Source organism: Euprymna scolopes, chromosome 13 (assembly GCF_053919585.1).
Source record: "Euprymna scolopes isolate OS-2025 chromosome 13, ASM5391958v1, whole genome shotgun sequence".
NCBI classification, from domain to species: domain Eukaryota; kingdom Metazoa; phylum Mollusca; class Cephalopoda; order Sepiida; family Sepiolidae; genus Euprymna; species Euprymna scolopes.
Genome location: NC_136494.1, coordinates 46,505,833 through 46,518,873, shown reverse-complemented (window position 1 = coordinate 46,518,873; position 13,041 = coordinate 46,505,833). Strand labels below are relative to the sequence as shown.

At 33.5% G+C, this 13,041-nt stretch overlaps 1 protein-coding gene across 2 annotated transcripts in view; it reads left to right on the top strand.

Moving 5' to 3' along the window:
- Positions 1–13,041, top strand: part of LOC145292006 (cyclin-dependent kinase 9-like) — a 61,637-nt gene that overhangs the window by 31,516 nt on the left and 17,080 nt on the right. The window contains exon 2 of one of the 2 annotated variants that reach the window (XM_080137994.1): positions 6,720–6,736. The exons of the other annotated variant lie outside the window; for it this stretch is intronic. The gene's annotated coding sequence lies outside the window, so the exon portion shown is untranslated. The remainder of the gene's footprint in view (positions 1–6,719; positions 6,737–13,041) is intronic. 2 annotated transcript variants of the gene reach the window in all.

The window sequence follows — 13,041 nt, the reverse complement described above, 5'->3', positions numbered from 1 at the left end:
ACATTTTTTTCTCACCTTCACCCAAAAATGTCCTGTGAAGTCCACTCCAGTGTTCCTATAAGGAACCTCAAATTCGACACGAGAAGTTGGTAGATTGGCCATGTTCTCAGGCAGCACCGGCCTAGAATTTGACTGCCTGCCTCCCTTGAAGTACCCAATAACCACATCTCAATTCCGTTAAGGTTGACCCTATACCCAGATAGGAACATTTAAGATGGCAGTCCAATATCACAAGTCGGGTCAGGTGATGATTCTTGCCTCGCAACAAGGGATTCTTAACTTCATAAGAAAACTGAGAACTGAGAAGACCTGTCCAGCTGTCCATGCGAGCGGATCAACCCTTCCTCATCCAGAAAAAGATCAAGTGCCTGAACCCGATTAGGTGCAGGCTTTACCACAGGATTCCGCAGGTAATTCAACTCAGCCATAAATTCCTGCTGTTCCGAACATTTTATCAAGTAAATTGCGGCTTTCTTGTAGTTGTCTTCCCTTTTCCTCATCAAACTGATGAATCGGAAGACTCAACAAACGGGTAAACATAGAGAACTGCCGCATGGAGATCACTGAAGCACACTCCTCATCCACAATCGCAGCAAAATTTGTTGACGAACGAACAATCTGCTGGCACATATCATCAAGGCAGGGCAACTCCTGCTCCGACCAAGTTAAGACCCCACCGCACAATCAAGAAGGGCCATGGTACCAAAAGTCAAAGTTGTCCCGGAACTTTCTTATCGTTAATCCACGAGTGATTAAGTCAGCCGAGTTTTCGGTTGGCCTGATGCCGTAGTTGGTTTCCAAATCCAGGCTCATTAGCAAAACATCCTTTAGCCTGTTTCTAGCAAAGATGCTTTTACTAGTCATCGTTTCTGATAAAATCCATGACAGAACTACTTGTGCATCTGTTACCACACACAACCTAGAAGGGCGACACCCTTGCATCCTACTAAAATAGTGGGAAAACACTTCAGAGCAAGAAATACTGCCATTGGTTCTAAAGTTGGTAATGTCATATCCTTCACTGGAGCAACTTGTGCTTTGGCAAAGATCAATGCAGAATTGTTGTCCTGAACATAGTAGGCTGCAAATCCATATGCTTCTTTAGAAGCATCACAAAACAGATAACTCTCCAGTCCGGTTCCCATCATGGGCCCGTCTGCAGAAATGCATGTCACTGAATTTAGTTAAGTCTTCTGCCCGGTTCCTCCAAGAAGACTGAAACTCTGGAGAGACTTCCTCATCCCATTGCACACCTCGCTTCCATAATTCTCCCACCAAAATCCTACTCCTTATAGTCACGGACAGGCAAAGAGATAAGGGATAAAATACCCTAGCTGATTCCGAAAGGATTTGCCTCTTAGTAGATGCACTCGGATCACACTTAACGGGCAGTGCAGAGCTTTTCTGAATTCCTCATCTCGTCCCTAAGGCAGTCGCAGTTTGAGTTACATGACTGTACCACAAATCCACCTTCCTGCAACCGCTTCCTAACCTGGGAATACAGCCTTACAAGCTTTGCTGGGTCAGACTCAGTCACCACCAGGTTGTCGACATAGAATTAGTTCTCCATCGCAACTCGCCATTCATCAAAAGGATACTGGGCTGCATGAAACTTCAGGATACTCCCCAATATAAAGGGACTCTAGGTGAATCCGAAAGTCAATGTGGCATAGCGGAAACATCGAAGGCGATCACAATCCTTCACAAAAAAACAGAACCTGTTCTTGTGTAGTGGCTCCTCTAGATTTTGAAATGGTTACCTGAGAATTGGTTCAATGGATGTCCGAAGAACCAGGCAACCTGCCGCCTTTAATTAGCAAGCGCAACTGGTGTCTTGCAACAAAACTGATAGAGAAGGAATTCTAGTGCCGCATAACTGAAATAGCTCTCCCTTCAATGTTCTCGGAAATTTAAAAAAAAGTATTTTGGCCATTAATCGGGCCCCCGCAGAACCATCCTCAGAGAACTCACAATCGAGAGAGCTGGCCAGATCTTCCAGAATGGAAGCTGTTCTGCAGATGAAACTACCAAGATCCTCATAAGAACACTCCCCCTTGGGGAAGAAATCGCTAATATCTTGGAATCAATGATGTCACTAACATCTAGATATTCTCTTTTTAATACTGCAAGTGCTTGCTGATAATTTGTATCGACACAACTTCAGCAGCAGAGTTCTCCCTGACAAGAGAACATTTTAAAAAGTTCAATTTTTCTACATCATTTGCCATGCCGCACAATTTTCAAATCTTGATAAGAAATTGTAAAAACTCATTCTATCGTTTTCCATTTCACGACCACTGAACGTTGGTCCATTGATTTGAACTTGAGGAAGTCTAACAGTGAATGATGAATTCGCTCTATCCATAGAAGGTCCAGGCGTATAAGGAATGGAAGGTCGCTCGAAATACTCACTAGCCTCTGGAGGATGTAATAGGAGAGAGAAATCCTCTAATTCCTTCCGTATATTCAGCTGGTAACTTAGCCAATCGGACTCCATAAGCTCTCTTTCCTCTTCGGAGATACAGGAAAGTTGCAACTTGCAGATGGAGATTTCAATTTCGTTGATATATTCCAAAATTTCTCTGGAATACAGAAAATGTAGCAGGAGAAATCTTTGTGCCACGGGACAAATGAAGCCTATCCTTGATTTTCATCTTCAGAATGGAAATCTGGTTATGGTGTCGCTCCCTGGAATCTGCCACAGTTGAAGTATCAGAGGGTTTTATATCCTTGTAAGGGTAATTGAACAATTTCCAGAATTGTCACTAATTGCTGTTACGTTCAAAGTTCCGTTAAGAAATTGTGCTGAACTCTGTATTTTTTTCGCAAATTGTTGGAAAAAAAAAGTCTGGCAGGGCACATTGATTTGAACTATCCCCTTAAGGGCTATTTTTAGCCCTTTGGGATCTCGGTTGCTATCACCAGACAGACGCCAGCAAGCGACCTATACAGACCTCTCTCACTCACCCCTCCCACTTCTACTTGCAGTCTGATGGCAGACGACACCTTCAAATGGACATTTACACTTTCTTTCTTTCTCTCCAGTTTGAGATACAATCTCGCCTTTTTTTAAAAAAAAACTTTATTATTGTTTTGTCGTTTGGCCTTGTGTTTATTTATTTCCCTCCTATAGTTTAAAAGAAATATGGATAAATTCTTAACAATGAATAATGGAAGTACCCATTGAATAGTATTTTTTTATAGGTAAGTGATTTTTTGGAATTTATATTTATTATTACTTATATTTATCGAAGCAAGTTAAAATTCGTTGATTTTCTTAAAATCTTTTTTTACAGAAAACCGATTTAAAAAAAAAACAAATATTGCATAATTTGCTATTAAACCTGTTATTTTTTTAAATTTGGTCTTTGCTCTTTTAATTGAAAAAAAAAATTAGGGTTTTAATTATATTTTTCAAGTAATTATAAGCTTGGAAAGATACGAGGTCGAATTATTCAATATTTTTTCATGCATTTTTAGTGTTGGTTTCTGACACTGCTAACCCCTCCCCTCAAAAAAGAACGAAAAACATAAAAATGCTTTTATAAACAGCTTGTGAAAACTTACTGACAGCAATATTTTTGCTATTAAATGAGGTGAAAATTTTATTTTATGAAAAATATTTCTTGGCATTTAAAATGTCCGCCATGTATTCATGCACCTTGTGAAACGTCAAGTGACTACGCGCGTGCGCGCATTTTAGTAAGAAAGTAAAAAAAATGAATATAATTACGAAAGTGAAAAAATTAATGTAATTAAGAAAGTGAAAAAAAGATTGTTCGTTTCGATATTGGAAGCGGAAAAATATCTGGAAGGGTGGGGGGGGGGTTATTTCGGCCTTGAAGCCGAAAACTTTTGAGGCCGTGTTTTGGCCCCGTTTAGCTCTTTTTGACGTTTTTTCCTAAATGGAGAAACAAGATAGTCACCAGCAAAAACAATGATTACGTTAGATACTGAATGCCTTCAAATATGGATAACTACTTGTTTGCGCAAAAATAAATGTAATATTCGTTCTCAGCGTACCCGAAAACCATTAAGTCGACAAATTGAAAGTGAATGTCGAGGGGTCGGTAAACTAAAAAATATACCTTTTTTGCTTGAACTTTGCGCTTTTCGAATTATTTTGTTATGTTTTATTTTTTCACCCAATTAATTGAAAACCCTTGGATGCGGACAAAACGTAAACTGCAGCGTTAATACGGAACTTTGGGGAATTTGTTTAGTTCCTATCTTGATGAATTTATATTGGAAAAAAAATTTTTTTAAACATTTGAAAAAAAATTAAAAAAAAACATTTGAAAAAAAATTATAATTATTTTTCACGTTTTCTTTTGTTGTTGTTGCTGCATTTATTCTACATAAGTATAAAATAAAATTTGTTTAAATTGTTTCTTTTAGAATTTCCGAGTTATCAATTTGGTCTCATTTCCTTTTCCGATACACTCGATCTGACTTTTTGATCACCTGTCTGGTCTCCAGAACGTCTTACATATTCATCGTTAGTTATTTACACGAGACATTTTAATCATGATTTTTCTCTAGTTCAGATGGGTGCAGTAAATAAGCTTTAACTCGAAATGACCCCTAATGTATAACATAAGAAACAGAAAAGAAACATTTGTAATGTTTTTTTTTTTTTTTATTTAAAAATAAGGTGAAATTGCACTGGGGAACCACCCGAAGACTTAACATTAAGAAGTTGATTATGGGGAGGTTTAAAATAAGAAAATGCCTTTCGGAATAACCACCCTTCGCAGGTTGGACAACCAGTGCGCATTGACCGTCTTCGGGTGGTCTCCCCAGTGCACTTTCACCAAAAATAAAAATAAAATGAAAATTTCAAGTTGGCTTTGAACTTTGCGAATTCTTTTTTCATTGTTTTAAGCTTTGGGGGGAAAAAAAAACGTTTTGAACAATTGAAATTTTTATTTTTAATTTTTGAATAAAAAATAATTAAAGCAAAAACAGTGTTCTTGTTGTAGTTTTTATTTTATTAAAGAAAATAAAAGTACTCATGCATTAAAAATGCCGTATATGAACTTGAATAAATCAACTTACTATCTTTCGAAGCTTATGACTACTTGAAAAATGTAATTCAAACCCTAATTTATTTTTCAATTAAAGGAGCAAAGACCAAATTTTTAAAAAATTACAAGTTTAATAGCAAATTATGCAATATGTTTTTTTTTTGAATTGGTTTTCTTTAAAAAAGATTTAAAGAAAATCAACAAAATTTTACTTACTTCAATTATAAAAAAGATGTATAAATTCCAAAAAATCACTTACCTATAAAAAATTCTATTTAATGTGTACTTCAATTGTTCATTGTTAAGAATTTATCCATATTTATACTCATATTCCGTGTCCTTTTTAAATAAAATACTTTTTTAAACAAGATTAAAAAAAAAAAAAAAACGAACTCAAATTTATTGACTGTTCAAATAAAGGAAGAGAAATCTGTTTTTTTGTGATTATCTTATGGTGACTTAAGCGCCAGAATTAATGTCTTTTTGTTGTGTGCTGTTTACCAAAATTAGTATTTTTGGGCCTCCATAGATGAAAAAAAGCACACATTGACTTATAAATTTTTTCCGTTAAACAAGAAATCCAGTCGACCGATTTTTTTTTTTTTTATTCTCTTAATGAAATACACAAGTTTTTGATTATATCTATTTCCACTTTATCGAGTGAATTTTTTTTTTTTTTTTTTTTTTTTTTTTGAAATATCTAAAAAAAAGTAAACATTGAATGAAATAGAAAAAATTGCCGTCAACATCTGGTATTTACTTGACGATATAAGCATAACATGAGCTTTCATTTAAAAAAAAAAAAATCAATGTGGTTTAAAAAAAAAAGGTTTTACACTTTGGACTTTACAGGTAAATTTCAAAAAAACACTTTTTTGTTTTAAATTAAAATATTTTATTGATCTTTTATCTTCAATTTGGTACGTGAATTAATTATTTAAATTTCAAAATGGGGGCGTGACTTTTAAAAAAAGTTTGTCTAAAATATTATATTCGGCTTATTGGAAACAACATAAAAATTCACATTGAATATCGTAAAAATTGAACCAATAGAAAAATTTTGATAGATTTTTTAAGTTTAAAAATTGAAAAAAATTTCACTCGTAAAATTCAATTGATTTCATATGTAAAAAAATTGGCTGGTTGAACGCGTATCGGCACTTTGTAAACACTGTTTTTTAAAAAAATAAAAAAATATTTCTATTTTAATAGTTTATTTTGGAAGTATATTCCATACAGAAATAAACAACACACTTTAAAAAGAGAAATTATTAGTTTTTTATATTTTATCTGCAGTTTTTTGTTAGGGGTGTAAAAATTCTGATACACCTACTCCTACACTTATTGAGCCATGCTGCAATAATGACGTCATTTTTTAGAAAGCCATGGGGACGTGAAATTTGGATCAAAAAATGTTGGTGGTATTTTCCGATAAATGGTTACTAAGAAAAGATTTGCAACAATGGTTGTTGCGAACTATGGCGTAGGTAAAAAATAAACACCTCGTCGGTCTGGTAAAGTTGATAAGGTCACAAGTCTTCATGACACAATGCTGGACTGATAAAAAAAAAAAAAAAAAAATGTCCGTCTGCACGCACAATCAGATTTTTTATAATCAGCTTGGCCAATCAAACGAAGCAAACGTCACCATTATCAACATCTGCACTCTCAATTATTTCTTCTTGGTTCCAGCTTCTCCGACAGTGCGGGTAAGTTATATCAACTAATTCTTTTACGTAGACATTTTTTCCAATACATTTCTAAAATAGATTACATAGAGCGATATTTTTCCCAATACAATTCTAAAATAGATTATATAGAGCAATATTTTTCCCAATACAATTCTAAAATAGATTACATAGAGCAATATTTTTCCCAATACAATTCTAAAATGGATTACATAGAGCAATATTTTTCCCAATACAATTCTAAAATGGATTACATAGAGCAATATTTTTCACAATACGATTCTAAAATAGATTACATAGAGCAGTATTTTTCACAATACGATTCTAAAATAGATTACATAGTAATATTTTTCACAATACGATTCTAAAGTAGATTACAAAGAGCAATATTTTTCCCAATACAATTCTAAAATAGATTACATAGAGCAATATTTTTCCCAATCCATTCAAGTCCGATTCTAGGTATTCTGCTAGTATGTATTAACACCTGTCTCATTATATCCTGGGCGACGCCAGGTATTCTGCTAGACAACATTCCACCTATCTTATCCAATCCTGGGCAACACTGGGTATTCTGTTAGGAAACTTTCCATCTATTTCATCCAATCATGGGCCCTGCGGGGTAATCTGCTGGTACATGTATCCACCTATGTTATCCAATCCCGGGTGACGCAAGGTATTTTGCTAGTATATATCCACCGATATTATCCAATCCCGGGCATAGTCGGGTATTCTGCTAGTACATATATCCATCTATGTCATACAATCCTAGCCATTCTGCTAGTATATATATCAACCAATTTCTTCCAATATTGAGCAACGCCGGGTATGATGCTAGTACAAATATCGACCTATGTCATTTAATCCTGGGCGACGCCGGGTATTTTGCTAGTACATATATCAACCAATCTTATCCGATCCCAGGCAACGTCGGGTATTCTGCTAGGAAACATTCCACCTATTTTATCCAATCCCGGGCCATGCGGGGTAATCTGCTAGTACATATATCCCTCTATGTCATCCACTCCAAGGCAATGCCGGGTATTTTGCTAGTACATATGGGTCATTCTATGCCAAAACACCAGCAAAAAGTTCAAATCTGCACCCACCGACACCGAATTAGTTGAAATTTGGCACAAATATTCCCCTTCATGAGTTAGGAAAATTTGCGAAATTATTCGGTCCTAAACCTTACCGTTCGGATTTTAGGGGGTGTGGGTAAAATTTGCATATTTTGCTTCCAAATTTATGCCGTGAAACCGTATGGAATTTCAGTGTTTTATAAAATGAGAAAAAAAATACTTCCACTTATTCAATATTTCTGAAATTTTGTAGGAAGGGCATTTAGGGACTGTAGAATCCGAATATCTAATTATTTTAACCCCATACCTGGTAGAAAATAAAATTTTGCTCTCCCAAAAGCATATCCCCCAAATCATCAATTTTTTTACCTCTGTAGCTTATGATCAGTCTAGAGAAAATGTCTTCTTCAATTTTCATAATATTTTGTTTATAACATCTACTATGACTTAAGTTTTCAAAATAATTTTGTGAGGGTTTCTAGCCTACTTTAGGAGATATGGCCCTGCCAATTTTATAGTTTTTTTTCCTATGTACGTTCAGTAATTCAGTGAAAGATTGATAAAGACAATCATCCTAATACTCCCAAACTTCTCAAATGTTCATATTGTGTTAAGTAATTTCTTAAACTATTCAATAAGATAGTCTTTGTTAATTTAAAATGAAAATAATTTAAATATATTTTGCAGATATTGCATTTTGTATGGTACGGATAGATTGTCTTTAACAAGTGATAAACATTGACTCATGCATTAGCATCAGCACTTTATAGAGTTTTTATAGATGGCATTAAACATTGAATTAAAAGAAATTATTTCTGAATGAATTTAAAAAAAAAATTAATTTCATAATTTTCACGAAACAAAAAAATTTGATTTTTTTTGTTTTAAATGCATGTGAATTTTTTAAACTTAGAATATATGTAATTGGCACTAAACATTTATATATTTTTTTATTCATAAAGAAATGTTTTCAATTACATCACTTTAAAAATTATTTTTTTATATCTTTTACAAGTTTTCAAAAAGTTATTTTCATTAATCTAAAAAAAATTATATTTAGAAGAAAGTGATAACGATATACAAATTTTAAACTATGCTGTGCACCAAATTTTGTTGTGTACATAGATTAATTTGTTTTGTATACAATTCTTTGCAAAGATAATTTATCCACTTTGGACAAATGCTAACTCTACCATTTGGTGTTGTAGGGGCACAATAGTGCACAGAATATTTGCTAATGGCACAAAGCATATATCCTTAAAATCCTCTTTCTAATAAAATGAATGTGATGGAAGAGCTGGATGCATGAACTTAATCAGCAAGTCCTTATTTTCCACATTAATTTCTAGGACCATGCCAATCCAAACATTATTGTTATACCTGCAACAAACATATTCTGAAAAAATTTCATTGGTTTTTCTTCAACCCCAATAGAGAAGTCATATATCAATTCATAGTTTTCATCTTCACTACATTGTTTCATGGCTATTTTATCTCTGTCGAGTGGAATAAATTGATGAAAACTTCTTGTCCCTGGAACTGTGGATGTATTTTCAAATCTAATAGTGAGATTTGCTTCCTCATCTTCCTCCTTTTTAATCAAAATGAATTTGGTTCCTTCAATTGCAGATTTACAGTATTCAAACATGGTTTCTGTGGAAAGGATTTGTTTGGAATTTGGTCTTCAAGACTTTCTTTTGTTACTATCCTTTTCACTGTCCCACCTATGCCATCACATGGTTGTTTACCATGACTAGTTGCAAAGAAGTTCCATTTTGCATCAAGTCCAAAATCTTTTTGATGGTTTCATAAATTGGCAAAGTTCTTATAATTCTTGTATTGTGCTGCACAACCATCTGTAAAATATTCAATACTTTTCACATTTGACAAATTAGCTTTGATCACCTCGATAATGTTTTTCTGTACCGTATAAACAAATGCCACATCATGGGAATTGTAGTGACATATATAATACAAAAACTTTGACTTTGCATTGTTTTCAAGCTTAAAATAGAGTACCACTGGGTGTAAAGTACATTGAGAGGTCCTCCAATGAAAACTCTGGATCTCATCTTGAACAACAAATTTGTAATTTTCAGCAAAACCCCCAAGCAATAAAACTTCGCGATCACTGATATCTTCTTTTTTTTTTTGCTTTAAATATCTGGATTGTGATTTAGTCAAGTAAGAATGAGGTGCTAATTTATTTAATTGCAAAATAACTAAATCCACATAAACTTGACAGGATTCCTTGTGAGTTATTAAAGTTGATCTGTCATTTGTTGTCCAAATAGTTTTCATTACCAATACATTCTTCATTAAGAAATTTTTCCAGCTTCTGTGATGATTTAGGACAATTTGGGCACCTATGAATCATACACTGTCTATTACTTGTATTGCAGACAATATACTTCAAGAGATCTTGATATGGTACATTCAATGGTTCCAGTAATAGTTTGATGTTTTGGTGTATCCACCATACATACAGCATGTGTACCTGCACTACCACCAAGGACACACCATTTTGGTCTAAGACTACAAAATTTTGAAAACCCTAAAGATACTGTCGGATTCTGTTCCTTGAATGCTTTGAAGAGCTCATTTAGGTTGCACAATATGAGTCTCATCTGCTGATATAAATTACGTTTAATACCAACATAGTCTTTCCTGCCTGGCATCAATCGAGTGTACTCATCATCTTGATAAAATGCTTGCACTAACTCTACAATATCAGCAGGCAAAGACTTACCTTTTTTTTTGTTCATGCACAGCTAAAATACCGCTTTCCAAACAATTTGCGAGCCTTGCGTACAATGTGTTCTGAAACACCCAATACATTCATAACTTTTTTTGTGTGACGAATTGGTAGGGGCACATGTCAAGATCTGTACTTTCATTTTAGTGGATTCCACAGTCTTCACTTTTGCTGCAAGAACCGCTATCATTTTATCAAAGGACTTGGCTTTATCTAAAATCTCACTTTTTAATTTTAAAGGTTCATCACATAACAGCTCAGAGCCAATGTTTAATGACCTACTGACTTTGGTCTTAATACTTTGTATTGCAGAAAAAAGTTTTCTCTTACCTAAACGAGCCTTTCCAGAGTCATGAAGCCCTTTTGTTTTCATTGGAGAAATTCCAATAGCAGAGAAACATTGATATTTGTCTTCTCTGTTTCTTCAGTACTTGCATTATGCTCTTATATTTCCTCAACCGATACATGCCTTTGTTTTTCATCAAGAAATTTGCTGATTCATATTCGACAATTAGGACAGAGTTTCTTGCCTGGAACAACTTAGCTTTTGCTTTATCTGCCAACTTCAAAGAAATTGCTTTCAAACTGCCTTTAATTTGCTTATGATTTTTAAATGGATTGCAACAACTCTTTTCAAGCCACTCATACTTAATTAACAAGGTCTGTTTGTGATGGTCACAGTTTGTATTTTATCCTTATCAAGAACTGTCCTATAGGTAATAAGCTTTACACCCATTGCATCCAAATGATCCACTGAAATTAATCCAACCTGTTTATCATGGAATAAATTAGTACTTGTTTCAACTGTTAGCTCAGTATAAATAGAACAATTCATCTTTATCTGAAAAAAAACTACTTCAATTATTTCTGTGTGCTAGTAAAAAATCCAAGTAGGAAAATGGCACCTTTCTCTTTGGATACTGGAGGAAAAGTGACTAATAAATATTTTAGGTGCCACAGACAAGTTCCAGTCTGGGTCAAAGGAGGGTCATTCAGAGTTCACGGGTGGCCTAATTCTAATTGTATTACAATTATTACCTATCAGATATCTTATGTTTAAACAATAGTCTACAAAACATTTATTGCTCAGTATAGCTTAATCTTAGTGTTTTAAACTAATGAAAAATACATTTTATTATCACTTTCTTCGAAATGAAAAAAAAGGTTTTAGTTTAATAAAATTAACTTTTTGAAAAACTAAAAAAAAAAAAAAAATGTTTAATGCCATCAACAAAAACTCTAAAGTGTTGATCTTATTGCATGAGTCAATGTTTATCACTTGTTAAAGACAATCTGTCCATACCATACAAAATGCAATATCTGCAAAATATATTTAAATTATTTTCTTTTTAAATTAACAAAGATTATCTTATTGAATAGTTTAAGAAATTACTTAGCACAATATGAACATTTGAGAAGTTTGGGAGTATTAGGATGATTGTCTTTATCAATCTTTCACTGAATTACTGAACGTACATAGGAAAAAAACTATAAAATTGGCAGGGCCATATCTCCTAAAGTAGGCTAGAAACCCTCACAAAATTATTTTGAGAACTTAAGTCATAGTAGATGTTATAAACAAAATATTATGAAAATTGAAGAGGACATATTTTCTCCAGACTGATCAATAAGCTACATAGGTAAAAAATTAATTTGGGGGATATGCTTTTGGGAGAGCAAAATTTTATTTTCTACCAGGTATGGGGTTAAAATAATTAGATATTCGGATTCTACAGTCCCTAAATGCCCTTCCTACAAAATTTCAGAAATATTGAATAAGTGGAAGTATTTTTTTTCTCATTTTATAAAACACTGAAATTCCGTACGGTTTCACAGCATAAATTTGGAAGCAAAATATACAAATTTTACCCTCCCCCCCTAGGACCAAATAATTTGGCAAATTTTCCTAATTCCTGAAGGGGAATATTTGTGCCAAATTTGGTGGGTGTAATGGCCTGGTGAATTGACATGGAATGACCCAACAGTTAGGTCACGTGAAATGTGACACCGGTGCTTCTAATGTTATTGACCCTTTGAATGATGGATATAGAAAGTAAATTGACCTCTCTGAATTGTTTTATTTACAAAAATATTTCTTTATTGAAAAAAAAAAAAAAAATTGTTGACCTGCTTTATGCAAACAAACATTTGAACTTTGCTGTTAAAAAAAATCTATTTTCCTTTTTACGTTGACTTATCTTGCTTTTATTTTCACTTGTTCATTATGTTTCACTTGTTCGTTATGTTTATAGTAATAAATGTTCGAAATTTCTTGGAACTTTTTTTCTTTCTTTAATTCTTGGAATTAAAAATTTTTTTTTTTTTTTTTACTTTTAGCTTAACTTGCTTTTATATTTCACGGTTTCATTTTTTAGTAATAAATGCTTCTCTAACCGACTTTGTGTCTAACTCTGCCTTCATGGGGAGGTAAGTAAATAGGATGTAATATGGCAGCTGAAAAACGTTTTCCACCCCAATAAAAGCATTAC